This window comes from Bombyx mori, chromosome 12, assembly GCF_030269925.1.
Source record: "Bombyx mori chromosome 12, ASM3026992v2".
Lineage (NCBI taxonomy): Eukaryota > Metazoa > Arthropoda > Insecta > Lepidoptera > Bombycidae > Bombyx > Bombyx mori.
The window spans coordinates 4,708,433-4,735,024 of record NC_085118.1 but is presented as its reverse complement, the minus strand read 5'-3'; the positions used below and the strand labels follow the sequence as shown (position 1 = coordinate 4,735,024).

At 34.5% G+C, this 26,592-nt stretch overlaps 1 protein-coding gene across 3 annotated transcripts in view; it reads left to right on the top strand.

Moving 5' to 3' along the window:
• LOC101742357 (uncharacterized) overlaps positions 1-26,592 on the top strand; it is a 64,092-nt gene that overhangs the window by 7,607 nt on the left and 29,893 nt on the right. The window contains exon 1 of one of the 3 annotated variants that reach the window (XM_038014508.2): positions 19,846-21,589. The exons of the other annotated variants lie outside the window; for them this stretch is intronic. The gene's annotated coding sequence lies outside the window, so the exon portion shown is untranslated. Of the gene's footprint in view, positions 1-19,845; positions 21,590-26,592 lie in introns of those variants that run through there. 3 annotated transcript variants of the gene reach the window in all.

Genomic DNA, 26,592 nt, shown 5'->3' with positions numbered 1-26,592 from the left:
TTTATTCTACGTGAGTTTGTTTTAATCGTGTCGCTTTCGTTATAAACGTCCGTTTTCATTAGCATAAACCCCATTTCACGTTAAAGTCCCGTCATATTCACCCGTGACTGTAATCAACGAGGTTAGTGCTACAATAATGTAATTAGAACGTGAAACGGATTATTTAATCGAGCACAATTACTTAAATATCCAACAAAAAAACGAATAACCTGCAAATGATTCACCGTAGTTGTCCTAAAATAATATCTTCATAAATTGACTGACTACGTTATGGTTTCACGTGAAAGGCGGATAATAAATATGAGGTTGAAATATTGCATTTAGAAAATATCGATTTAGGTTACATTATCGATTTTAATTTTTATATTACTCATCTCTCGGTGCTTTCTCATTAGATGTTAATCGGCACCCTTTCTCACTGCGTGTTTGTTGGAGTATTTTATTCGCTGCACTGCGGTAATTAGTCACTTTCTCTGGTTATATTTCTGAACTGCCAGCTAATAGATTACACTGACAGTAATGGATAAGAAGGGCAAAAGTTATTGTATATAATTTAAATATTAATGTTTGGAATTGAATGACGTGGACGTTAATGATGTTTTTGTATTATCTATTATTCTAACCAGGGTTTTGGAATTATGAATACAGTATTTCCTAATTATTTATTAATGTGGCACTGGTTCTCGATACAGGGTTATCAAACACCCCTATTACTTATGTATGTCAATTGTTTACGATTATGCTAATATAATGAACTCTACGTAACTTAGGTTAGTGTACGCAGCTCCTTCATAAAGAAAACGGTTTTTTTTTTGAAACATTTATGTTCTAAAACTTTGAAATTGACTTCTCTCTCTGTTTAAAAAATTGGGAAAAAAGTAAGTGTACTGTTTGTAAACCGCGGGGTACACTATCTTCTGAGATAACAAGTTGTGGTTAAACAGTGTATGTTGCTTTACCGAGCTGTGTAATTAATGTTTGTGTTCGAAAAGAAGAATTAGAAACCAAATAGTTGCTTTCTTATTGTTTGTCAGCATATCTATTTTATACTTTCGTAATGCTCATTGTTTCGTTTTGTCTATTGTGCATTAATTAATACACATGCTAATTTTATTTATTTATTAACATAAACACACACGCACATATACATTTACATGTATATTTATATACTACCTAAAAGTAAACGAAACCAAAATAATGGTAAGCTCATTACATAAGTACATATTGCACCATATTTTTCTATTCATTCCCGCGCTTGTTCCGAGGTTTTCAAAAGGGTACAATTGGAAATATCATTTTCAAATGAACTAATATTAATTGAGCGTATGGTTTGAGACAAGGGGACAAATTAATTAATTGTAAGTAAATTTGTTCAAATCGGATCTATAAGACGACTGGTAGTTTATGGACAACAGAGAGAGAGAGAGAGAAAGAGAGAGAATACATTTTATTGCACACCAAAACAAAAATTAACATTCAAAATCAGTCAACAAGCAGATTCTATACATTTATACAATATGCGCTACAGTGTGGCTAAGAGCATTTTTTCTTCTTCTTTGAAATAATATTTTTAATGATTTACAAATTTAGCGCAGGTGAAACCACGTAGCGCGTTTAATTTTTTATAAACAAGAATTAACCCATAGACACAGCCCACTGAGTTTCTCGCCGGATCTTCTCAGTGGGTCGCGTTTCCGATCCGGTGGTAGATTCTGCGGAGCACTGCTCTTACTAGGGTCAGTGTTAGCAACACTCCGGTTTGAGCCCCGTGAGCTCACCTACACACGTTAGGGTGAAGCTGAAATAGCCTCTCAAGGCTATCAACATAGGTAAAAAAAAAACTTTTGAATCATCTAATTTAACGTATTTGATATCAATAGCGTTTATTTCCTATCGCAAAATCTAGTGCTTACGTCACTACCGTTTTGTTGTCGACCTCGAGTCGCGAAAGCCTAGCCTATACAGTAAAACCTTTTGATTCCTCCTTCCCACGCTAATAATGCCAAAATCAAACTGAACGTTATTGTGTTGTTACAAAGCAACTTTACGAACTTGCCGCTTTGAAAAAGTTAAATTTCGGAGCAGATATTTATTGTTGACTAGCTGACCCGGCAGACTTCGTAGTGCCTCAATCGATAAATAAAAGACACATCAAAGGGACACATCAAAGGAAAAACAAAATTGGTTGTTTTTATATATTTCCGAGTTTTTTTTAATTTTCTCACCTTTTAAACCTTCCCTGGACTTCCACGAATAATTCAAGAACAAATTTATTAAATTTGAGCTATAAATCCACCGGTAGTTTATGGACAACAGAGAGAGAGAGAGAGAGAGAATACACTTGCACTACATTGCACACCAAAACAAAAATTAACATTCAAAATCAGTCAACAAGCAGTCAAGCAGATACATTTATACAATTTGCGCTACAGAGTGGCTAAGAACATCTTTGTCTTCTTTGAAATAAAGCGTAGCGCGTTTAGTTTTTTATAAACAAGAATTAACCCATAGACACAGCCCACTGAGTTTCTCGTCGGTTCTTCTTAGTGGGTCGCGTTTCCGATCCGGTGCTAGATTCTGCAAAGCACGGCTCTTGCTAGGCTTCGTGTTAGCAACATCGTCAGGTTTGAGCCCCCTGAGCTCACCTACTAGCCCGGCGACGTGGCATGGTCTCTCTAGCTAAACCATCAGCGTAGGTAGGAAAAAAATAATAATAATATATCTTGCATTACAATTATCTATACGTTCGCGTGCTTAAAATTTAATTAGTTCCTTTTAATTATGAAAACCTAAGAAAATACAATATCTCACTGTAATTGAAATCTTTCATCATTAAAAAAAGGCGTCTATTAATCGTGGTAGTTTAAAAAAATTAACTCAAACGTGTTACGCAATTCACTCGAAGCAGTTTTATCTCAATCGAGCATCTCGAATAGTTCGGTCATCTATGCTACTAAGATGAAGATCGAAATTCTTGCCAATCATCGCGTTGCTTTAGATGTTAATCTGGAATGCTTTTCATAATTTTTATGTTCCGTGCAACATACAAAATCCTTTATAATTATTGCAATAGGAAGTTATGCAAGTGGATTCATTGAATAAAGCACTGTATATTATATTTATTCTTAAGAAAACGTATGATTAATACATTTGGCTTAATAATATATAAAATAAATTAGTTGCATCAATACATATAATTCAAGATTTAGTTCTCTATTTTATTTTCCATTCACGTTTTGGAAAAATAAAAATTGTATTGACAATAAAAAAAAAATATAACGTTAAAGCTCATTAATCGGCCAAAAAAATATGTTGACAAACGTAGCAAAAATGGTACTTAACTAATTTATATGTATAATTTTATTTCAAACTAGCTGACCCGGCAGACTTCGTAGTGCCTCAATCGATAAATAAAAGACACATCAAGGGGACACATCAAAGGAAAAACAAAATTGTTTGTTTTTATATAATTCCGAGCTTGTTTATCGTTTCTCACCTTTTAAACCTTCCCTGGACTTCCACGAATAATTCAAGACCAAAATTAGCCAAATCGGTCCAGCCGTTCTCGAGTTTTAGCGAGACTAACGAACAGCAATTCATTTTTATATATAGAAATTGAACTGATGTAGTTTCTCAATAAGGCATAAATTCGAAATAAATTCAACTGCCGATGTAAAAATACCGACAAATACACGTGTGGGCTTACGACAAAGATGACATATTTAGAAATCTTTCATTTAAGTTCACTTCCACAATTAGAATAACAAAAAATCGAATTACCTCACTGCGCCTTATAAGATGTTCGTATAAAAACGTCTACAACACCAGATGGTGGTCGTTATGTCCTTATTGCGATGTAAATCAATTTGCGTCACCATTCACCAATGTCGATTAAACAAATAAAAATTTAATTACGGTTTTCTCTATATTCTCATAACCGTTTAAGGGAAACTGTAAATCTTTTGGTTGCTAAGTAGAATTATCTCAAACAAAGCGAGACACATGCATTTAATGTTACTAAAGCTATAATTTAATGTGATAGTAGAAAGCTTGGGTACAATCTAGATCGTTCTGTGTACTTGATTTTAACTCTGACAAATTATCATTAGCTTATTTTATGTACTGGTCGAAAAGTACTATAAAATCGATAGTAAAATTCAATGAGTTATGATTCTATTTTTATTTACTTTCAAAGACTCCGTTACATTTTAGCTATTAAATTTCTTGTACATATACAAGTTTGTTGTAATCTTCAGCATTAATTTTAACTGATTCATTTTATTACACGTAACTAGGAAATACTTTTAGATTATTTCGTCAAGAATTTAGTTGGGTAGAATGAAACCTATTTTAAGGGTTTTATACTTACCGAAATAATCTTAGACCAACCAGTTGAGTGTTGTATCAATTTTCAATATTGACTTTTGAATTTGATAAGTTTGTGAACAAGCTCATAGTCGGGAATTAATCGGTGTCTAGAACCCATAGACGTTATAATTAGATTGCCCTGCCTTCGCCCAAGAAACACTTTTTTTTTCCTACCTAAGCTGATAGCCTTAAGAGGCTATTTCAGTGTAACCTTAACTAGTAGGTGAGCTCACGGGGCTCAAACCGGAGTGATGCTAACACTGACCCTAGCAAGAGCAGTGCTTCGCATAATCTACCACCGGATCGGAAACGTGACCCACTGCGAAGATTCAGCGAGAAACTCAGTGGGCTGTGTCTATGGGTTAATTCGCTCGTCGAGCCCTCAGCAAGGACGGTGACCGGTGCTTGTGGTAACTAAAAGCACCGTTAATGGATCGGGAGGATCCGTAATGACGTATTTTGGGCAAGAAACACTGCGCAATGGAGTTTACTCTAGAGCCTAGATAGAGAATGGTACGTGACAAGAATAATTTTGAATAACGGAATGTGGAACACACGGTAGAATAACGTTGCTCTTCCAGGTAGAAGGGATGAAGTCTTCCGGTGGCGGGTGGTGCGATTGTAAAAATGAGATGAAATATCCTGTCGCACCCATTTGATTTCCTTTACAAAAGAATAATTAATGTAAAGGTATTTTTCAGATGAATCACTTTTGTGGTTTTAACATGGAAACGAGCTGACGTTTTTGTAATATAATACAAATGCCAGCGACTTGGAGTATTAAAACGCATTATAACTAAAATACATTCGATTCGGTTTTTTAATATATTATTTGTCATACTTCGAATAATGTTCGTAAATTCAAGTAAATCCATCGACACGTGTTGTTCAATTGCAAAAATAATTCAATTAACTTTGCAAACACAAAAAAATTTAGATGTTCGTGACACGTGTAATTATGTGAATTGTTATACATATTGGCAACATGACGATGTTGACCTATTTACAGGTTACAGGGCGGATAGTCGGTCGCAAGTATTACTTCTAACTTTGCATTCAGTCCCACCTTAAAAGCACGTTCCCTAAACAAGACCCACCCTGTACAGACACGCGAACAACGTGAAAACATTTTAAAATAACATTTTAGACATTTCGCTTACGAATGAAGTTTTTGTTAAAGTAAAACGGGTCGCTGCTAATTCAATTTTGGGATTCTTCCATAAACTTAAAAATAACAAAAGCATTCCGATTTTGATTTGAGAGCTCTGTTTTCTTTTGTAATCGATATAGATTAATTAATTATCACAAAAATAACAGAGAGATTATAGCACTTTATTAAGATAATCGAAATGTTTCTCAATTGCGAACTAAAGTTCACAAATATGGCGGTGTCGACACGGCATTATAACTTTCCAATGACTAAATAATTTATGGAAAGTGTTTTCGAATGCAGAAAGTTACGCCTAAATGAGAAAAAGTGGTAAATAGCAAAATAAATCATCACATCGGTCGATCGACATCGGCTGCAACAGAACAAGTGTTTTTGCTTTATTTGTGCCCAAAGCGACGCGCTCTACTTGTTTCTTCGTCTGAGTACGCTAATTTCGTGAAAAAAAAATGTGACAATTATTCGTAACGGTGATAGCGTCACATCATGTTTCTCAAAGTACTATGATAGTACGCGAATAAACCAAAGAAAATTTTAATTTCAAGAATAAATTCTAAAAAATATGTAGTTTGGTAAATCAACTCTACTGTTCCTGATATCTGGCATGAGTGACTCAAATCTGTCTGTATTTTATTATACTACATTCAGTCATATTAATGTTTTGCTATACGTTAAAAATTTGCTAACTATTTAAAATACAATACATAAAATTATTTAAAATTCTTTTTTAAGGATTCTAGTAGCTAAAATTAAAATTTAATATGTATTCTTATTTATTTTTTATTATATTCTTATTTAACATTAAATTATTTAACTATTCTAGATTTAATGTGACTATATACCAGATTACTATTTTATAAAAAAAAAAGATAGGTTTATAAAATTTACTTTTGGTTTATTTATTACACAACGTTCCGTATAACAATTGTGATTTAATTATGAGCGCACGAGCGTATTCTGACGTTCACGATTTGATCAATAACATTACGTTGATATCAATTTGTGCGATTCTATCTTACTTAAGTAACGTTACATGTGTATTACCAAACTGTTTCACAATACAATTACTTTAATGTTATTATATCAAATTTGAAGTTTATAATGGTGCCGGATTAACTGCACGTAGAATAAACTTCTCAAATAACGTGTAGGTATAAACAAATTGTAATTGGATGACGTAAAATGAGCAACAGTGCCACCGTGCAATAAAATGACGTTCTTTCTGTTAGCAAAAAATTATTTAATTACAGGAAAATATAATAATTGTGCGCAGTTAGTTACGATACAATTTTATTGGCTGTGTTATGTGGAGAGAAGACATTGGCTTTCGAAATCGACTCGACCACATCACATGGTAAATAGCGATTTCTTTTCGACTTTCCGGTTCAGTTTCGCTCGATCTTTGATTAAAGGCAATAATAATCGGTACGGCTTCGTTTTCAAGTGCATTTGTAGAATCAAGCGTTGCCCGTAGCCAATACTTGCTCGTTAACTTTGATATATTGACCGGTATTCGATCCGTGATAGGTGAGAGTAGCACGTTACACATCCATAGTTCACTAGAGTGCCACATCCGTGTGTGCCTTGTTCTTGCAACGTAACCATAATACTTAGCCTGATTCTGATAGGTACTATTCTTAGTTAAGTAATTTATGAATTGTAAGAGAATTCTCTAAGGGGATTGAAAGTAATCAACACTGATGTCAATGAGTCATCACTAGCGGCCGTAAATCGTCGGGAAGGCATGTTATATAAAGTAGTTTATAGCCCAGTAAATTATGATGAAATTTAGAATTGCTCGTGCCTTAATAATTGGTTCGGAGACTTTGCCGCTTAATTAGAATGGATAGGCGAACTCAAGGGCTCAACCAGGAGGACGAAGTTTCCTAATAAATGTCGGACATTTATCGCTCCTAGTTGAGGTTTAACAGCTTAATAGCTGCTTCGCGAGTGCAACTACTATCAGATCGGAATCGCGACGCACTGAGAAGATCTGAACAGAAACTTCGCGGCCTTTAGGCGATGGTCACCAGTTGACCAGTACAGTACGATGATCTGTGCTTTGGTTGATGCTACCAGTAGCGTCAGAGATCACTTCAATCCGATCCGAAGGATCTGTGAGGACGTGTTGCAGAGACGGGCAGCGTCCTTGGATTATAATACCTGAAATACTTTTTTTTTATTGCTTAGATGGTTGGACGAGCTCACAGCCCACCTGGTGTTGAATAGTTACTGGAGCCCATAGACATTTACAACGTAAATGCGCACCCACCTTAAGATATAAGTTCTAAGGTCTCAGTATAGTTACAACGGCTGCCCCACCCTTCAAACCGAAACGCATTATTGCTTCACGGCAGAAATAGGGAGGGCGGTGGTACCTACCCGTGTGGATTCACAAGAGGTCCTACCACCAGTAAACATCTAAAGTCTAAAACACATAGCGCTGCAGCGAGGCATTGTGATCACTTGCACGCCCCATACATTACTGAGACCGCCGCCAGTGTGCTAGGCTTACGCTGTGGGCCCAATGTTTGAATTTTAAAGAAGCTTTGGTGATCTACAATTTCACTTTTTTTTTCTAAAATTAAAAAAAGTGATCTACAAATATGTAATCGGCATGCATAATCCATAACAGTAAAAACGAAAACGCTTCCAATTGTTCAAAGCCTCCTGAACGTAAAATTCAGTAGGTTGGTAAAAATAGATTTTCTTTTCGGTTTAATTTAACAAAAAGAAAAAATTAAACCTATTTACAAAGCGTAATGTATAGTTATTAATGAATGAAAATTAGAGTTGGTCTAATTATCGGAATTCGATCGTAATAAATTCTGTGTTTAGGTTCCGTTTTTATATTTATATTTTTATGTATTTCATATATTTTTTCCAAATATTATTTATTGCAAACAACTTTTAATAAAATAATAAAATAAATTATCTTGCACCACAGAGGACAAGATTATACTTAATTATTTAATTTGATTTTAATAATATTTTTATTTATTTAATATATATCAAATCAAATCAAATCAAAAAATTTTTTATATAGCAATAGATAAAGTCTAAGTAAGTCTAATAGTAAAGTTTATTTACTGCGTTAGTTTATTTGTTTCGTAAGCTGTATCTATTTCGGTTGTGCAATCCTTCTCACACTTGATGATTGTAACAAAAAAAAAACCGCCGGCGTTACTAGTTCTGTAATAATTATTTCGAAAAAAAAAAAAAATGGTTTAAATTTTCATTGTAGTCCTATAGAAATTATTACTGCATTAAGCAAAGAGAATCTATTACTATTAATTTTTTTAAATGTGTTGAAAAAAAAAAAAAAGTTTCTTATAATTTTTTTTTTTTTTTTATTGCTTAGATTGGTGGACGAGCTCACAGCCCACCTGGTGTAAGTGGTTACTGGAGCCCATAGACATCTACAACGTAGACGCGCCACCCACCTTGAGATACAAGTTCTAAGGTCTCAGTATAGTTACAACGGCTGCCCCACCCTTCAAACCGAAACGCATTACTGCTTCACGGCAGAAATAGGCAGGGCGGTGGTACCTACCCGCACGGACTCACAAGTGGTACCACCAGTAAAAAATTTACCACCAGTAATTTTCAGTCCACCGAGATTGAGAGTAACTTTAATGAAATCGAGCCGAAATTTATGTATCATTTACGCGGGTAGTTCCACTTGTCAAACTTTAGTGGTATAAAAAAAAAAATCTTTAAATCAGGATTTTAGTCAATATGTAACAATTCGTATGAATCGTGACGTACTTTCGTAATGTGTATGCGTTAAACGTCTGTCACGTACGAAATCTCGAATGGCGTCGGATTTAATCGGCGAAAGTAGTTGCGTGTCATGCGCGTGCGCAGAAGTTTGATCGCCCTCTTGTTACACTACTATTATACGTTATATGAACACTTAAAGACCCATTTCACACTAACGCGCCGTGAGTCTGGAAATTGTCGATTACGACTTACTCTTGATTTTTTTTATTGCGTAGATGGGGGGATGAGTTCACGGCCCACCCGGGGTTAAATGTTTACCGGAGCCCATAGACATCTACAACGTAAATGCCGCCACCCATCTTCAGATATGAGTTCTAAAGCTCAGTATTGTTAAAATTGCTTGGTAAAACGGGAACGTGCTAATATATTCGAAAAATCATTTTTTCTTAAATTATAGTTTAGATTAAGATTTATCAAACAACTTTGTTCCCAACGAAATCATAATGCAATCGTGTTTGAGTTTACATTTATAAAGTAGATTTATACATATTAGTAGTATGCATTGGATTCTACTTTATATTACTCGGAATAATTATTTGAGAAGATAGCTACGATTAGTATCACATATAATTATGTATTTATTCACAATTTACTTAGTGTAAACACCATTGTATTGCTATAAATGTTGTGTTTTCATGTTTCATATAGGCGCTACACTAATAATGACCGGGTTATGTTCTGTTACATTTCTTTAGTTACCACATGGTTACTACTTCTTATATTATTTTTCATCAATGCTCAAATACACGAAATTTTACTGTTTATATGTCATTATATCGAAAGACAGAATCATGGTCCAGCCAGTTTATAAACGAAATACTTTATAAGGTTTAAAAAAAATCATAATCATCGGGGTATGAATTCATTCAGCTGCGCGCCGAGAGCAGCAAACGGAAGTCGTTTAGTGGATGAACCTCTACTATCTTCGGTCCTAGCTTCGGCCACCGAGTCCCACATATCGTCTTCTCGCATTAAAGCTATAATCTCAAAACTTACTAATTTTACAGGAGAGTGTTTTATAGGTTTATCTTGCAATATTTTTAATATTAATCATATTTGCAACATTTATTTTTTATTTTTTACCAGTTACATTATTTATCTTTTAAAGTAAGATAAAATTATGTATTAATTTTGTTAATATTATTCAAAACAGGTAAACCAAAAAAAAATTAAAACTAAACTACGCTCTTTTGACAGTATTTATGAGAAGAATACTAGTGATACCAAATGTTTACGCATATTAATTCAATTTCGAATATTTTTGGAAATTCTATAGTTTTAATGCGAAAAGGCCGATATACGATATACTCTAAGGCGCGGGAACCTCGAAGGTTCAAACTCGACTCTGAAGAAAAAAAGTCAGAACCCGCATTTCGTTATACTATCATTATTAATCTTAGATGATTGGTAATTTATAACAATAATTTCTGACGTCTGTTCGTTGCTGCGGGTGAACATTCCGCTCGCCGTATCATTATTACGTTCATTACCGCATTTACACAATTGAACAATTGTCAGTTTGGTTCCGATTACGAAACTGGATCAACACGAAATTGCTTTTCGTCATATGTTTCAGAAAAGAACTATCAAATTTGATAGCAATGCGTTACGCAGAAACGTAATTGAAGTTACTTAATATAATTAAATAAACTAGAGGTCCCGCAGTAGTCGAAATTCAACTATAATTAATTGGAATTTTAAGTGTGTACACTATTATGATTGTATTTTATACTTCTATAATCACAAATTTCGCCAAGGCTACACTATAAAAAAATATTATTAAAAACAAACAATATTTAATCTATTCTCAATTTGACCACAGACGTTAAGGACAAAAGTTTGACAATAAATAGTATGCATGCGTGTGTGCGTCAAATACATGGTAGTGTGTGTAATGTTTTTTTTATTGATTTAATGTATTTATTAGGCATAATTTAAAAAAATATTAACATTCTGCACTCCTTCTCTATATTATCTATAAGTGTAGAAAATTTCATACTCCTCCGTCCGCGCAATTTTCGTAAAAAAGGATATAAAAATTTTCCTTCACGTATTAATAGATATAACTGTAATGTTTGTGTTTTTTTTTTCCTGAAAAACTGAAAACTACCGAAATATTATGGCCGACTTCGTGTCTCGAAGCTATTCATTTAACTAATGAATCATGCCTCACCTTATATACATACTTTATAGGTTTATAGAGTACCATAAAAAGTTATTGCAATACCATAGTTAAATGAAATTGATAATTAGAAATGATTAATGCAGTATGTGCTATTATGAAGTTCAGGAAATTAATACGAACAGTGTCAAATATTAACGATATTACTAATTTAAAACCGTACTATATAAGATACCGCGACTTCATCCGCGTGGTCAAGACAAAGCGCGGCAGTGTAATTTCCCGTGCCATATAGATTTTTTTGAGTTAAAGTGTAGGATTTGTCACTTTCTGCCCGAATCTGTCACATTAAAAAGATCATGTTAATGCGTTGCTTCCTTGCGATGTGAAAGAAGGACAAACAAACACACTTTCACGTTTTTTAAATATTAAAATAAAGTATGGATTACGTATGGACATGGAAGTAGGGATTATATACATACGATTAATATTTTTCCCGCTTAGCCGTCGCAAAAGTCATCTTACGACTCTCGCTCATTCAGCGCCAAAATAAGCGGGTTACTGTGTCACTTTCCCCGTTTTTCGTTCAAAATTGACATTATAAGTCCTCTGCTGTCCTCCGTCTAGTATGTGTGATATCGGAAGCATGTATCGATATCGATAGATATACATCTATACATATACGCGTCCGTTCATTTACAATAAGCCAAACGACCGGTTTAAATTCGCCGGATGCACGAATAAAAACTCGTTTGTTTTAATCACGTTATGATGAGTTCAAACTTTCTTTGTGAGTGCATTGTCAAAATTTCACTTTGGAAGTACGTGTCCTCTCGCTATATACAATAGCCGAATTAGTGCTTTTCCATTTAATTTTGTTCCATTGTTATTCGCGTGTAACGAAACGATTCTTGTTTGTGGTAAACGAGACTACAATTAAGTATAATAAAAAAAATACAACTGTAATTGTGTAACAAGTATAATTCTTCAAAGTAACGATAACTTCACTTCTAGCCTTGTAATTGATACAAGCTCTCGGAACCACATTTTGTTATCTATAATCGAGATTTCAAAAACAAGACATCGAGTAGGTTTATTAGTATTTTACTATTCTTTGATCATTAATCAACATAGTTATGATGAGCACCTGATGGTGAGTTGTCTCCGTCATTCATGGACTTCAGAAATGACATGGGTCATACCATGCTTCCGCCTATCGAAAATATATTTATTACAATATCGATCATGTTGATTATTAGAAAATGTTCAATAATTCTACTACTTAATATTTAACGATTTCATTACTCTTACAATAATGAGTTCGAACCTAAGTTTTCATAATAAATACTCATTATACTTATTATCTTTGTAGTCAAATTGTCGAGAATGTAAGTTGCAATTGCAGAGTATAATAATGTATGTCAATGCTAATCACACTTGGTGAACACCCACTCACAATAAAGGTCGCACTAAGACACTCGAAAATGCTTACACAAAATTGTATTATACGCCTTCAAACACATAAACGTGTAGGCTAATTAATAGTTACAGACAAAAAAGCGATGCTTTTACAATGTAGCCCACGTAAAGCTTCGCTAACCTTCTACCGTAATCTAAAGTTTTGCAAGGCCTTAACCTTGAAGGAAACTTAAAGCTTAGGCAAAATAAATCAACACAATAAGGCTCCGACGGAGATTTCCAATATTGTGATTTAATTATAAAAAATCTTACGTTACGGACGTTTTTTCTCGGTTAGGGTACCCCTCCGCATCGTCCCAAAGGAACTTCGTTCCAAAAAATTGTTTAAAATCTGTTTTTCCAGAATATGGGTAGGATTGAAGTACTAAATCTAATATTTTCACTTAAGTTTATGTTAAAACGTTGTGCAGTTGTTGTTGATTGTACTTCAGAAACGCTTTCTGGAATAATATCATAAACATACAACGGCCGTTGGGTGGGTATACTCGTATTACACATACTACAAACTACATTGTATTTCTGGAATTAATATTCATGGCATTGTTTGTACATACGTGTTCTATGTATTTACGCAAAGTTGAAAATTCGTACAGTTTTTCCTGTTGCAATTGTCGCTAGAACTTTCGGTAAATCGGTTATTCTTTAATGAATAAACACATATGTAATTAGATAAGAATAAGAACTTAGACAGTTTTCGATGGCCTATCAATAACCTATACCACGATACGGCCAAAAGAAAGCGAAACTAACCGGCCAACCATTCACGAGGTCTATTGTTTGATTGTTAACATTTTACTGCATAACAATCGTTAACATATTTTTAATACAAGATAAAGCCGAAAACTACGGTGTCAGGATGAGATGTCGTAAGGGCAGGATCGTGCCATTTCATCTTTGTTGCCTCAGATTGTGTACCGAATTGTGTGACTGCTTGGAGTGCTTGGACAACGAACGCTAAGAGGCTTTAGTCGGATCAGACATAAGAAAATAAACGTACGATTTCTTCCCGCCAAAAAATTAGACTAAAATATGTCATAGAAATGTACCTAATACCATGGCTAATAATTAAAAGAAACTGTCAATTAGAAGATAGATAAAATGGTTTAGTCGAACATGAATGAAGAGGAAAGATAGGATATTGGTTAATATAATGCCATTGAAACAACGACTACTAGGCATTTGTGTTGGGTTATTATATTACTTCCAGTAAACGTTTGATTCCATGTGAGTTTGATGACTTGAGCTCGTCGCCTACGTGTATGTATACATTTATTTATAATAAAAAAACAGACATGAACTACGCAAATTGAATGTTTCGGAAAATTACTTAACGGAATTTAGTTTTGTTCTAAGCAATTATCGTCGTAATTAAAAAGCTAGAGGAATGGTCACACATAACGACTTTAGAAGCAGTTATGTCACCTCAATACAATACCTTCCCTTTAAGAATTCCATATCGTTTTTAAAACATTAACGATTAAAATATATTATCTTGGTGCATATGAAGATTTGGATTTTTTTATTCGGATGCAAACGTTTTTTCCCCCTGTTTTCGTTATGCTTTAGTATAACCTCGTTTATAGTCGTAATGTACGTGGCCAGACTCACATTTAAAAAAGGAGATTTTTCTAAAGGTTGCCGGCCCTATCGTTGTCGTGTTAAATTTTGTACCGATATGAATTTTACTGATATTCGTGTATTATTCTATAAGAGTATTAGTTTTTTACTATTAGGTACTAATATTGCAAAAGCTGTTCATAAACCAGGTAAACCTGAGAAGTTCTAAAACATGCATGAAACATTGAAAACTAATCAGCTTGTAAGACTTGATCGTTCCTAAACCTAACACAGATATAATTTAGAAACGTAACTTAAAGTAAATAACTTGGTGTTTTTGTATGTTCATATTTCGTGGAACCGTAAACTAAAGCGAATACTGATGGGGACGCCACACCCTCGCCTATCCTGAAACAGTAGGTCACGCGCGTCAGCAAGCTCAATACTATGCTACATCGCGTGCCGTGCAAGTCTATACACCCAGGCAGTGGACAGAAAGCCTGACTCGACGTAATACTAAGAGCATCGTTTTTTTGTTATTCGGCCATACGGAACCCTAAACAGATCATACAAAGTAGTTACAGAAGGGCACGAAATAATGATCCTTCATGGTCGATTGCGGTCTTTGGCCTTGTATTTGAGGTCTTTCAATTTGCCTGCACGTATGCCTTAATAAAAAGTAGACTATCATAGCGTGATCCAAACATAATACAGGTATTTTACGGAAGTAATTACATTGCTACATCGGAGTTTCTTGATCCTAACGCTGCGTGATTTGGAACCGCGGGTGACTCATGCTGATTTAATGTAATGACTATCAATCATAGCCCCAGGAACAAACAAAACTATTTCAACGAATTGAAAAAGCGATGACGCAGTACTTTGTAGTAGATATACTATATGTTTAAAACAAAGAGAGAAAAAAAATATATTTGATTTGCGTGCACGAAGATTTTCTTATATTTGTTGGCGGTGATGTCGGCGGCAGACACCAAGGCGCAATAATTTTCAAATTCCATCAGATAACTCAATAACAGTAACTGTTATTTTTCAGAAAAGTCGCCTTCAAGATATCAACGAGCGAATGTAACTGACACATTTGGAAATCAGAACCACCTTCGCATTTTTACAGCTTGCTATGTGCATTAAAATATGTGGTAGAAATTGTTGAGCTTCATGATGATACTGCGTAATATAGTTATCCAAGTTAACGTAAACTATATAACAGCATTTAATGCGTTAATGTTTTAAGTATGTAACTATTTAGTCAATAATAGGCTTTGATGTCGACGATGTCTTGTTTCGCTTGGCGTAACAAATGCAAATGCAATTACCAGAAACTGGAGCATAACTGGCAGCGCAAATGTCCAGTAATGGATGGATACCGTTTGCACATTACTGTGTGCTGGCGACACGAAACGTGCTCAAATGACGACAAATAGTATAATATCAATCGACTTCAACAGATAACTTTATTGCCAGGCTTGTTTTTCACAGAAGTGATATTACTGTTTAAAATTTATTTCTAAATGGATTGCAATTTTATTGGTTTGTTGGAACGTAAGTCTTTACTGTCGCTAGGGCTTTGTGGACGACGCCTTCGCCATAACGTATAAATGAGTGATAATCTGTAATATGGGATGCCATCGCGCCGTGCCGTTTCCATGCCGTCTCTTGCCGCTATCTTCGTTTAGTTCAAAATAATCATGTGCGCTGTACATTTGGTTATACATCACCACCCCTGAACTTCTCAAACGTAGCACGATGAACATATCAAATTTTATTAAGAAAGTGAGTTACCATTTGTATATTACAACTAGCTGTACCCGTCCGCTTCGTTAGGGCATTTAAAATTAATATTATTATTTCTCACCCCCACAAAGATTCTCATCATTAACGCCCCCGCAACTGGTGTAGGGAGTCCAACACTCATATAAATATTAGCCTATCCATTAAGTACATGTATTTTCTACATGGATACCAAGTTTCAAGTCAATCGGATGCATGGTTCAGTAGTTATAACGGAACATCCGTAAAAACACTGTAGATTTATATATTTTAGTATAGATAAGAAAAATAGCTCTGAGCATGTTAAAATCCCCCATAATACACACTCAAAGGTGAATCATATTCGGATACCAAGTAAATGCTACCGTCATTTATTTATTTTAGATTTCACAACAAACCATTGTAACATCACGAACGATTATATCTTAATATTACATTTTTAAAACATCAAAGATGGTTATCGCCTGCTTGTTTGCAATCGTATCAATATTGAAACACCAAAAACGAGCGAAGCTTAATGATTATGATGTGCCATTGTGAAATTCAAATTTGATGCTATTTATGTCATAATCGTGTTATATTGAGAGTAGAAATGTTTAAACAAAACTAACACGTTACAATCATAACTCTCAAATAACATAATTTGAATGTGTCACAACTTTTTCTTCCGCGACGCTTTAATGAGTCTTCTGTAACTAGAATAAGATACAATTAATATTGATTAATAATCGTCACGCCCACATCTCTGCAATTCATCATGCTCTCCACACTGTTGATTTATTCGTTAGCCAACAGACGTTTTGTATAATATCATAATGTGTTACGTTCGCAATAGTCGCTCATCAAACTGATGGAATGGATATAGAACTTAATTTCGCCATGTCACTCACAATTCTTCAGAAATTTGTACGCAATTTTATAATTGTAGACCGCAAGAATTGATGACTTTTAATAATCGTGATTAACAAATAGAATATGAGACGAGATGAATCAGGTTTGATAGCTGTTTAAAATGCATGCGTTACTCAACCACGTACCTAGTTAAAAGCACCCGTTCGCTTTATTAGGCCGTTTCCTGTCTGAACTCAAAGGGTTGTGGGACCGTCTGTTAGTCATTAATAAACAATGTCGTGCATCAAAGTACCGATTCTGAGGATGTTCGTTTTAAACATTTTGGAAATTTGCCTGTTAAGAATATTAATTTCTTGTTTGCGAAACTATGTGCTCGATATTCTTTCTTCTAAAAATATCTGTCTTAATATATATATTTTTTATATTTGAGAGATTACTGGTGGCCCGGAAGCCTTTTCAGTTTTACTAGGGCAGGAGGGTGAGCAAGGGTTCAGACAGAAGGTTTGGGATTTGCTAACAGCTACCCGAGCACCTCCAAAGGAGACCTAACAACTCAAGAGTAGCTGTTTCGCGAATGAATCTACTACCGGATCGGAATCGCAACCCGCTGAGAATGCAATGCAATTGCATGTCGAATTCTTTGCCGAGTTCGACGAGTACGGTTACTGGGGTCCTTACTCCTAGTGTTAGAGCTAAAGGTGTCTAATGCAAGGGTTGCCTTAATATTAACCTTCTTGTGTAAGTGTTCTTTTCCGTATGTACATATATGTTTACTAAAAGTGTTTTACAAAGTCGTGAACGACGTTCGTTGCGTCGTGACAGTGGGCTGTTTGCAGTCGCGCATCACAAACACATGTGTGTTGTGTACAACTAATAAAGGGTCACCGCTTGCTTTTCAATTACATCCAACATTGTCTATTCAATTCGCTTCGATTCTTACGAATCACTTTGTATTATAACGCGTCCGACTCGTAACGACTTTGCAAGTGTTCGATTAAATTCCAATTGTTTCGAGGCCGTTTGTTGGCTCTCAAACGTTTAAACAAAGTTTTATTCCTCAAACGTGCACGTAGTCGTGAAACGTTCCTCACGTTGTTGACTCAATTTCGGTTAAGTTAATATAATATAATATAATAAAAAGTTAACATAAAGTGTAATTGTGTTGTGGTCACTGTCTCTAGTGTTTTTGTATGTGAAGTGTAGGTACTCGCGGAATTTTAATGACCTTGACATTTGTTGTAATTGTTAAAGTTGATGTATTACAGAGAAAAAAACGACAGCAGTGAGTGATGTATAAAGGTGTACATTAAACCGGTAGATGAAATATTCCCAGAAAGGACATAATTAGGCTTAGACAGCTAAGTGCCGTCGCAGCTTTCAAAATAACATTAAAGGCGGTTGACGATTAAAATATACACCTTGACCGGTCTGACAGCATTCAACAACATTAACATAATGCTAACAAACTAGGCGAGTTACATCGGGGCGTAAAAGAAAGTAGATACGGTTGGCAGAAGACAAATGAATCTAGAAATGAGTCCTGCTTTATTTCGACTCATTTTGTTATATCGAAGGCTGAAAGGCTATTTTTGGTTTAAGCGGCATTTCGATTAACATGCGATATTTATGCTTGAAATTAAAGGTGCATTTTATGTATTTGGTATTTGCATCAACAGTTCGATGTTTTTAATTGAATTTCAAGTAAGTTTACTCCATTCAAATAGCTGAAGAAGGTTTTTTTTCATGGTATTTTTTCCAAGTTTTAAACTTGTAATGGCTTTCCTATAAATTTCAAAAAGTGCCGCTTAGCCCAAATAAATAGCTTTTCACCCCTCGATATGTACTATAAAACATTGCTGATATTATTTGCAAATAAGTGACGCACGAAAATTTTCGGTAATGGCCATCATCATGTTTAACGTCGTAACTGCTCACCCTGTCACAGTACAGATCTTAATACTAAGAGTTACTTAATAAGAACAATGTTTTTGATAACATAAAAATGTACAAGTAAAGATAATTTTACAGTTAAAAAGTTAATCTTGGTTTTGTGACATTTGAAATCAATAGTGAACAGTTCTAGGGACTCGTCACTTAAAATATATTTTTTACTTTTATGATCACACAATCTTGGTTCATTACATATATCTCATACTAGCAACATTTAAATTCAAGCTACATATTTTAGTGACTTATTTGCCATATTAGTCCCTGGCTCAAACAGAAGTCGTGAGCACAATCGTATATTTATTGTAATATTATTTATATTTTGTTTGTTTGTTCTAAGATATTAAAACCAATACTTTCAATTCCAACAATAAAGTAGTATTATTCCAGGTAACCCGCACAGTAAACGATTCTGAATTTTGACGTCATAATGTTATATCCATGCTTAATATTATAAAGACGAAAATAACTCTGTCCGAACCAATTTAGACGGAATTCGGTATAGAAATAGTTTAAACCTTAGGAAAGAATATATGCTACCTTTCATATTTTGTAATTCGGGCAAAGATGTGAGCGGAATATTAACGATAATTTTGTTTCCAAGGTCGTATTAATGATCACTGTATGGAATAAAAGTGATCACGTTTTTAGCGCAATAAAATCTACAGAGAATCCACTCTGAAATCCAATACAAACCATGTATACAATGAATCGACTCATGAATTCTTTTTGATTTGAACTCCGTTGAAATGAACATTCTTGAAGCTTTGTTTGTTCGTGTTGTGCATTCGATTTCAGAGTTGAAACTGTACGGTTTGCAGGGTTTGGTTTTATCACTAAGGTACGGTGGGTGGCGCGTGAAATATTTCAACAATTTGAAGTATTTTTATATCTTTAGCAACTGAATTCACTTAGCGTATAGTTAGTTACCAGGGTATCTTTTATAATTTAAACATTTAGACTTATTTTATTTATTTTATTTCTATTTGGTAATTAAAAAATATACCTACTAAACAAAACAAAAACGGTTGATAAACTGACAAGAAAATAGTGCTTAACTATTTTGTCTTTACCTATTTCACATCTACTTTTTTTTTAAAGTTGTCCGTAGCCTTAAAGGGTAACAGGCCGGTGTACTTGTATCAAGCGATCCGACTATACCGGTGTTCACATTCCGCACTAATCTTTTTACTTCCACAATCCGAATCCGCATCGTGTAATGAAAATCAAAGTCGCCAAATTTCAAAAGCTTTGTAGTTGAACTTCTTGTAAGTCCATCACCTGACCTATTTCTGCTGTGAAGCTGTCCCTAGGACAGCCCTTCAGGCCATAAAGTAGTTGAAACTAATTAGGATAACATTAACAAAACAAAATTTGAGACTACGGATGGCCCTCGTCTCGAATGTCGAGATTAGTTCTAATTATTTACTACCATACATACCAGTAAATACATTTAAAAGGGTACTTTGAATATTAAGACATGGTACGCTAGTGGAGTTTTACAAAAAAAAATTGGCTTATATAATTTACACGGCAGTTGTTTTTCTATAAATTGCAAATAAAAAGACACTTATTGATAGATAATTTCATTGTAAATATTCAATTATTATAATTAACAGACAAAGTGCAATAAACTGCAACAGTACGCTATTGTATATGGGAGGTGCGTCTAGTCGTGAAATGTGACGTGTGTCGGCCTTGGCGTTCGGATATTGTCGGACTGATTCGTTGCTAGCTCGGCTAGTATATCCATTTCAGTCGTACACAATGTCTGCAATCCTTCTACCGTTTCGGATTTCCACACTCAATGTTCGAGGAAACTGACTCAGCTGTGAAACTAATCTACAGCTATGCGATACCTTATTTCGTTACAACCAAAGTCCAATTTCGTTTACACCGGCGACACGACGACTGATATCTGCGACTTCGATACGTCAAATTATAGTTCTTTCTCTTTTTCCCAAACCACAAACCTACCTCCGTTTAGTATAGTAAAAGCGCTGAGGAGATATGGACTGTTGCGCGATTCTGACGTTTTAATCGAACCAGCTTTCGAACATAACGAATCAACGACGTGTTTAACTGCAATTTACTAAATACTAGCCATTTCAGATTTAGTGTTTTACAGTGAAATTACATACGAATAGTTATTGATATTGTTATAACGAAAATATCGATACAATTGAATACGATATTGTCGTAGCTATTGTTTTCACAACATACAATTAGCATTTGCGACTTGTGAAACTACAAGTGATCTTGTGGACAATATAATTAAAATTAAAAAAACGGGAACTAATACGTGTTGTGCGCGTGTTCGTTACGGTCCAGTGATTGTTGATCCCCCTGAATCTAGTGTCCTCAGTGTTAAATTGAATACACGAAGGAATTATCGAAGCGCTGATGGATTGCGTGGTAAAGGTATTCAAGTCGGGGCGTCATGGTGGCGCGCGTGGTTGTGACTAGCGTGCACAAACACCGGCAAAACGGCGACAACGGAGACAACGTCGATCCTGGCACCACAGGTCAGCTGTCCTAGACTTTATCGACACTAATAATCTCTGAAAAAATATACTCGTTTAACATGTCAAACGTTGTTTTTAGACTTTAGAATAACTGTAAGTCGGGGCTGCACTACTTTTAGAAGTATATCAGTGACTAAGGAAACAAGTTTTCAAGGTAATCTGTGAAGGGATAAATCTATATATTAAGACGTGAAGCAAAAACTTTGTACCCCTTTTTACGAAAATTCCGCGGACGGAGGAGTATGAAATTTTCCACACTTATAAAAAATATAGAGAAGGAGTGCAGAATGTTAATATTTTTTAAAATTATGCATAATAAATATAATCTATTAAAAAAAACATTACACATACTACCATGTATTTGACACCCACATGCATGCATACTATTTGTTTATTGTCAAACTTTTCTTATTGCTTTTAGTCTGGTCAAATCGAGAATAGATTAAATATTGTTTGGCTTTATTAATATTTGTCTTAAGTGTAATCTTAGCGAAATCTGTGATTATAGAAGTATATTACTTTTTGACTTTATATGATTATAGTCTTCTTTTTATGATTCTTTATATTATGATTATAATTTCAATTAATTATAGTCGAATTTCGACTACCAGGGGACCACTAGTATTTAAGAAATCGGCTAAAATTCTTTCAAAAACGCTACTGATTCTAGAGAGACGACAATTTTAGTTATTATCTTAACAAGATAAATAAATAAGAGCAACTTGGCGAAGATTGTGATAACGTCTTTGTTTATCTGTATACTTACTTGACTTAAACAGAACAACAGATCTGGGGAAAAACAATTTTTTGTCATCTCTGCGACCGTGAAGCAAGTAAGTACCTATCACACAATACAAAACTGAAGTTTTTGTTCACTCCGATGACATTGATGTACAAATTTCAAAGGCTGCACCTAGCCGCACACATCGAATATGCTTGAAAAGATTTTTTTTATAGAATACGTACTTGATAAAGTTTGATCGTGACTATTCTAAATTAAACGACGTGTTCATATTGCATTATTTCCTTGACATGTCAGACTTATTGTAAAGGTTAACCACCTGCCATGTACGTTTTAATATAACACATAATATGTGCAAACCATAAAATACGTAACAGTAATCTGTTATCTCAAAGTGGCATTTAAATACTCATCACCATACTGTTTTTTAGAAATTTCCAGTCGTATGGAAAATTGCGTAAGCGTTCATATAAATTAAGGTTACGGACTACTTTTGAGACTTATTGTACAGTTCTTTTAAAATAGTGTTTTTTTTACCTAATTGTACTTTTGTTTAAGAAGTGGATGAGGAGAGCCGCAGACCGTGCTCAGTGGTGTGGATTGGGAGAGGCCTATGTCCAGCAGTGGACGACTGTGGGCTGTTGATGATGATGATGATGATGTACTTTTGTTCGTGTTCATAAATAAATATCATTGGTATAATAATGTGATTGAAATGACCATTATAAAAACCATTTGCTTATCTTATTTACTGTACCCTCAATGTGTATTAAATAAATGGATAAGTTCGAAAACGCAAGTTAAAACAGGGTTAAACAAAGTTTTTGAAAGAATGTATATATGTATATCCATATTAATATAATTAATATATTCAATGCAAAAGCTGTATCGAGATAAAATATTTAAAGAATGATACGCGGATCCATCGGATCGAAATATTTTTGCTATGACGAACAGGCTCGTGATTAGATAGCGCTCGTTTCAAATTTGATACTAAACAAAGCTAAAACTATTGTCTGATAAACAAAAAGGTTTTGCAATTGCATTTTTTTCTTTTAAAGAAAAGGCATTTAAGGAATGTCTTAAATAATGTAATTTTATTCTTATTTTTTTCACAACGCATTTGTTTTCCGGATTCAAACACATTTCATCTTGTTACTTACTTTTAATTTTTTACGTATTATTCTACTTACCACTTCTTAATACAGCGTATAAATAAATAAATTAATAAACGCGACAGTCACATGGAAGTGTGACGTAGCCGTAGCTGCACTGGTAACTATTGAACAGGCAATGTGGATAAAAGGTTTGAAACTCACAGCGTCGCAAATCGTTTAAAACGCAACTAGCAAAAAATAGTATGAATATCTTATCTTAAGACTTTCAATAAATGAAACATTCAAACGTACATACACTGATTGTTTTGTCGAGTAAACACCATCTCTGCAACTTTGCAAAGAATCGATTGTTAATGTGTCATTAAAAATGAGAGAGCATGGCAGATTTCACAAAGCATTTTTACTTTTTTGAAACAAGCGGAATTCTGTGACAGAATTTTAACGATTAAAATTTATTTTTTATAATAGGCGATAGTTACTAATGACCAAATGGTTTTGAGCGCTTATGTCTTCGACCACAGTGAAAAAGTTGTTCATTCATTTGTTTTTACTAAAAAAACACCAAAGATGTCTTGATTTAATACTAGTGTGGTTTGTTATTTAGTCCGTATTAACGGGAAATTTTCACTCAGAATATATAAAAGTCAAACACACTATTTCATACTTATAATGTTTTACGTATACGAGTATACGAGTATGTACAATATTAAAATATAAACAAACGGAAGAAAACGACGTTAGGCACTAGACTGCACTAGACGATACAAATCATACTAAAATTTCGATTTTATGTTGAATTTAAATCGACACCTGCGCGTTCGGGAATTCCGATTACGCCCGGTGACACCCGAGTGCTACTTGATGTGCCAATGTAGCCCGCTACACTGGTATCCTGTAATTATTATTGCTCCTCTACTGCATATCATATTTTGCTAAAAAAAGGAGTCATACCATACTTTTTTTATTTATTTTTTATTGCTTAGATTGTTGGACGAGCTCACAGCCCACCTGGTGTTAAGTGGTTACTGGAGCCCATAGACATCTACAACGTAAATGCGCCACCCACCTTGAGATATAAGTTCTAATGTCTCAAGTATAGTTACAACGGTTGCCCCACCCTTCAAACCGAAACGCATTACTGCTTCACGGCAGAACTAGGCAGGGTGGTGGTACCCATCCGCGCGGACTCACAAGAGGTCCTACCACCAGTAATTACGCAAATTATAATTTTGCGGGTTTCATTTTTATTACACGATGTTATTCCTTCACCGTGGAAATCAATCGTAAACATTTGTTGAGTACGTATTTCATATAACGTCTCATGCCTTACATAAAACATGGGTTGATGATTACAATATTAGACACGACGTCTTGGTCTTGATCTACCAGCTCTGATGTATTAATAAATTGAATATATAGTGGAATTCATTGAGATTTTTCGTAATGTAGTTTTAGTTTCATGTTAATATATTATACTCATTATAAATTTTCTTGTCGTTAAAATAGATTGTATACCGAGAACTACCCCTTAAACATAATTGCCTTGGGAAGGAGTTTCCTTAAAAAAAATATATAGGTCTGTTGGATTTTGGGAAATTATAATTAACAAGTTTGGTTTCCACGTTTACGGTTAATAAAAGCGGGCATCGAAGTTTGAAAATTAGTTTTCCTTCGTCCGACATTGTAATTGCTAGAAAGTTTGCTTGAAAAACCTTTCGTGAATATTATGCGCTTATTACACATTTATGCAATACCTTCGTTAACTGGCACGTGGAAGTCGACTCGATACGGTTTAGATCGCGATAAGCACCCGCAAAACGTGATCGATTATTCATAACTTCGTTTGTAATAAATTAAACAATTCGTGTCACAGAAACTTATGGTATTCGCTATTTTCTGTTATGTTAATACTAAAGATATCTATCGTATAGTAATAAAATTAAATAGGTACGAGAAAAATATTTTTATTTTTTTTGAACTGGGTACTACGTTAAAATTGTCCGGTTTGTGTATAGTGGTGCGACTTGGCCAGGTCCTAAATTATAATTTTTTTTGCAAACACCAACTATACGATTGTTCACGTATAACTTTCAACTAATAATAAATAACAATATTATATTTTTTTACAAAAATCATACCTGAAATATTTCTAAAGCGTACTTAATAATGGTGGTGGAGCGCGTTCTGAGCCTAAACGGGTAGGTACCACCACCTACCTGCCTATTTCTACCGTGAAGCAGTAATATATTCCGATTTGGATGGTTATGTCCCGAAGTGTCCTGTCTCATGGTGTTATGTTGTCTGTGGGTTTCGGCAACCAGTTAATTTCAGTTCTCTAAGTCATTTAAAAATACAGACAATAATATAGACTCTCTTTTGAATGATAAGTTAATTCCTCGGGGATATGGAAAGGTTGCCGGCCTGTCGTGATGAATGCATAGCACATTTCAATTGAAATACTCGATTCCAAATTGATTTTAAACCACAAACACTAATGCCAATGGATGAGAGTGAGAATAAGATCGATTTAAAGAAGTCCAAAAATACGTGTCCGTCTAAATTAATGGCTTGCTCACCGTGCGTAACTCGGTTGCTTTTATTCCAGAGAGAGCACTTTCTATCCGTTATCTCTCGATCGGCACCTCTTACCTCACGGTAGTCGATGTCGGTACGATTAGAGACACGCTGATTAAATGCTGTAAAAGCAAATAATTCGAATAGGCCTTTCGTTCATAAACATCGTAAACACTTCCTTTTCTGGGTTAGCGGAACGGTATCGATATTGTAATTAGTTTGTTACGTGAGTATCCACAAAACGTATAATAAAACATCCACATATAATAGAACAGAATTTGGGTTTTTAATTGGCTTCTCATTCGTTATAGCATAATAATAGAGAATGAGCTACAATGCTATGCTTGTACAGTAAGATTGTATACGTCCCATCAAAATAGAGCGTAGTATGAAACAGCGTAAACGAGGATATCACATTATGTGGTGATGGGGTTTGGGGAAGATGGGTAGTAAATTGGTCAGGTATTTTACCATTCAATTTATTATGTTTCATTATTTTTTACTTTTATCATTTATTTAACAATAAAGCAAAATAAAATCTTACAAATATAATAAACGAATATACATAT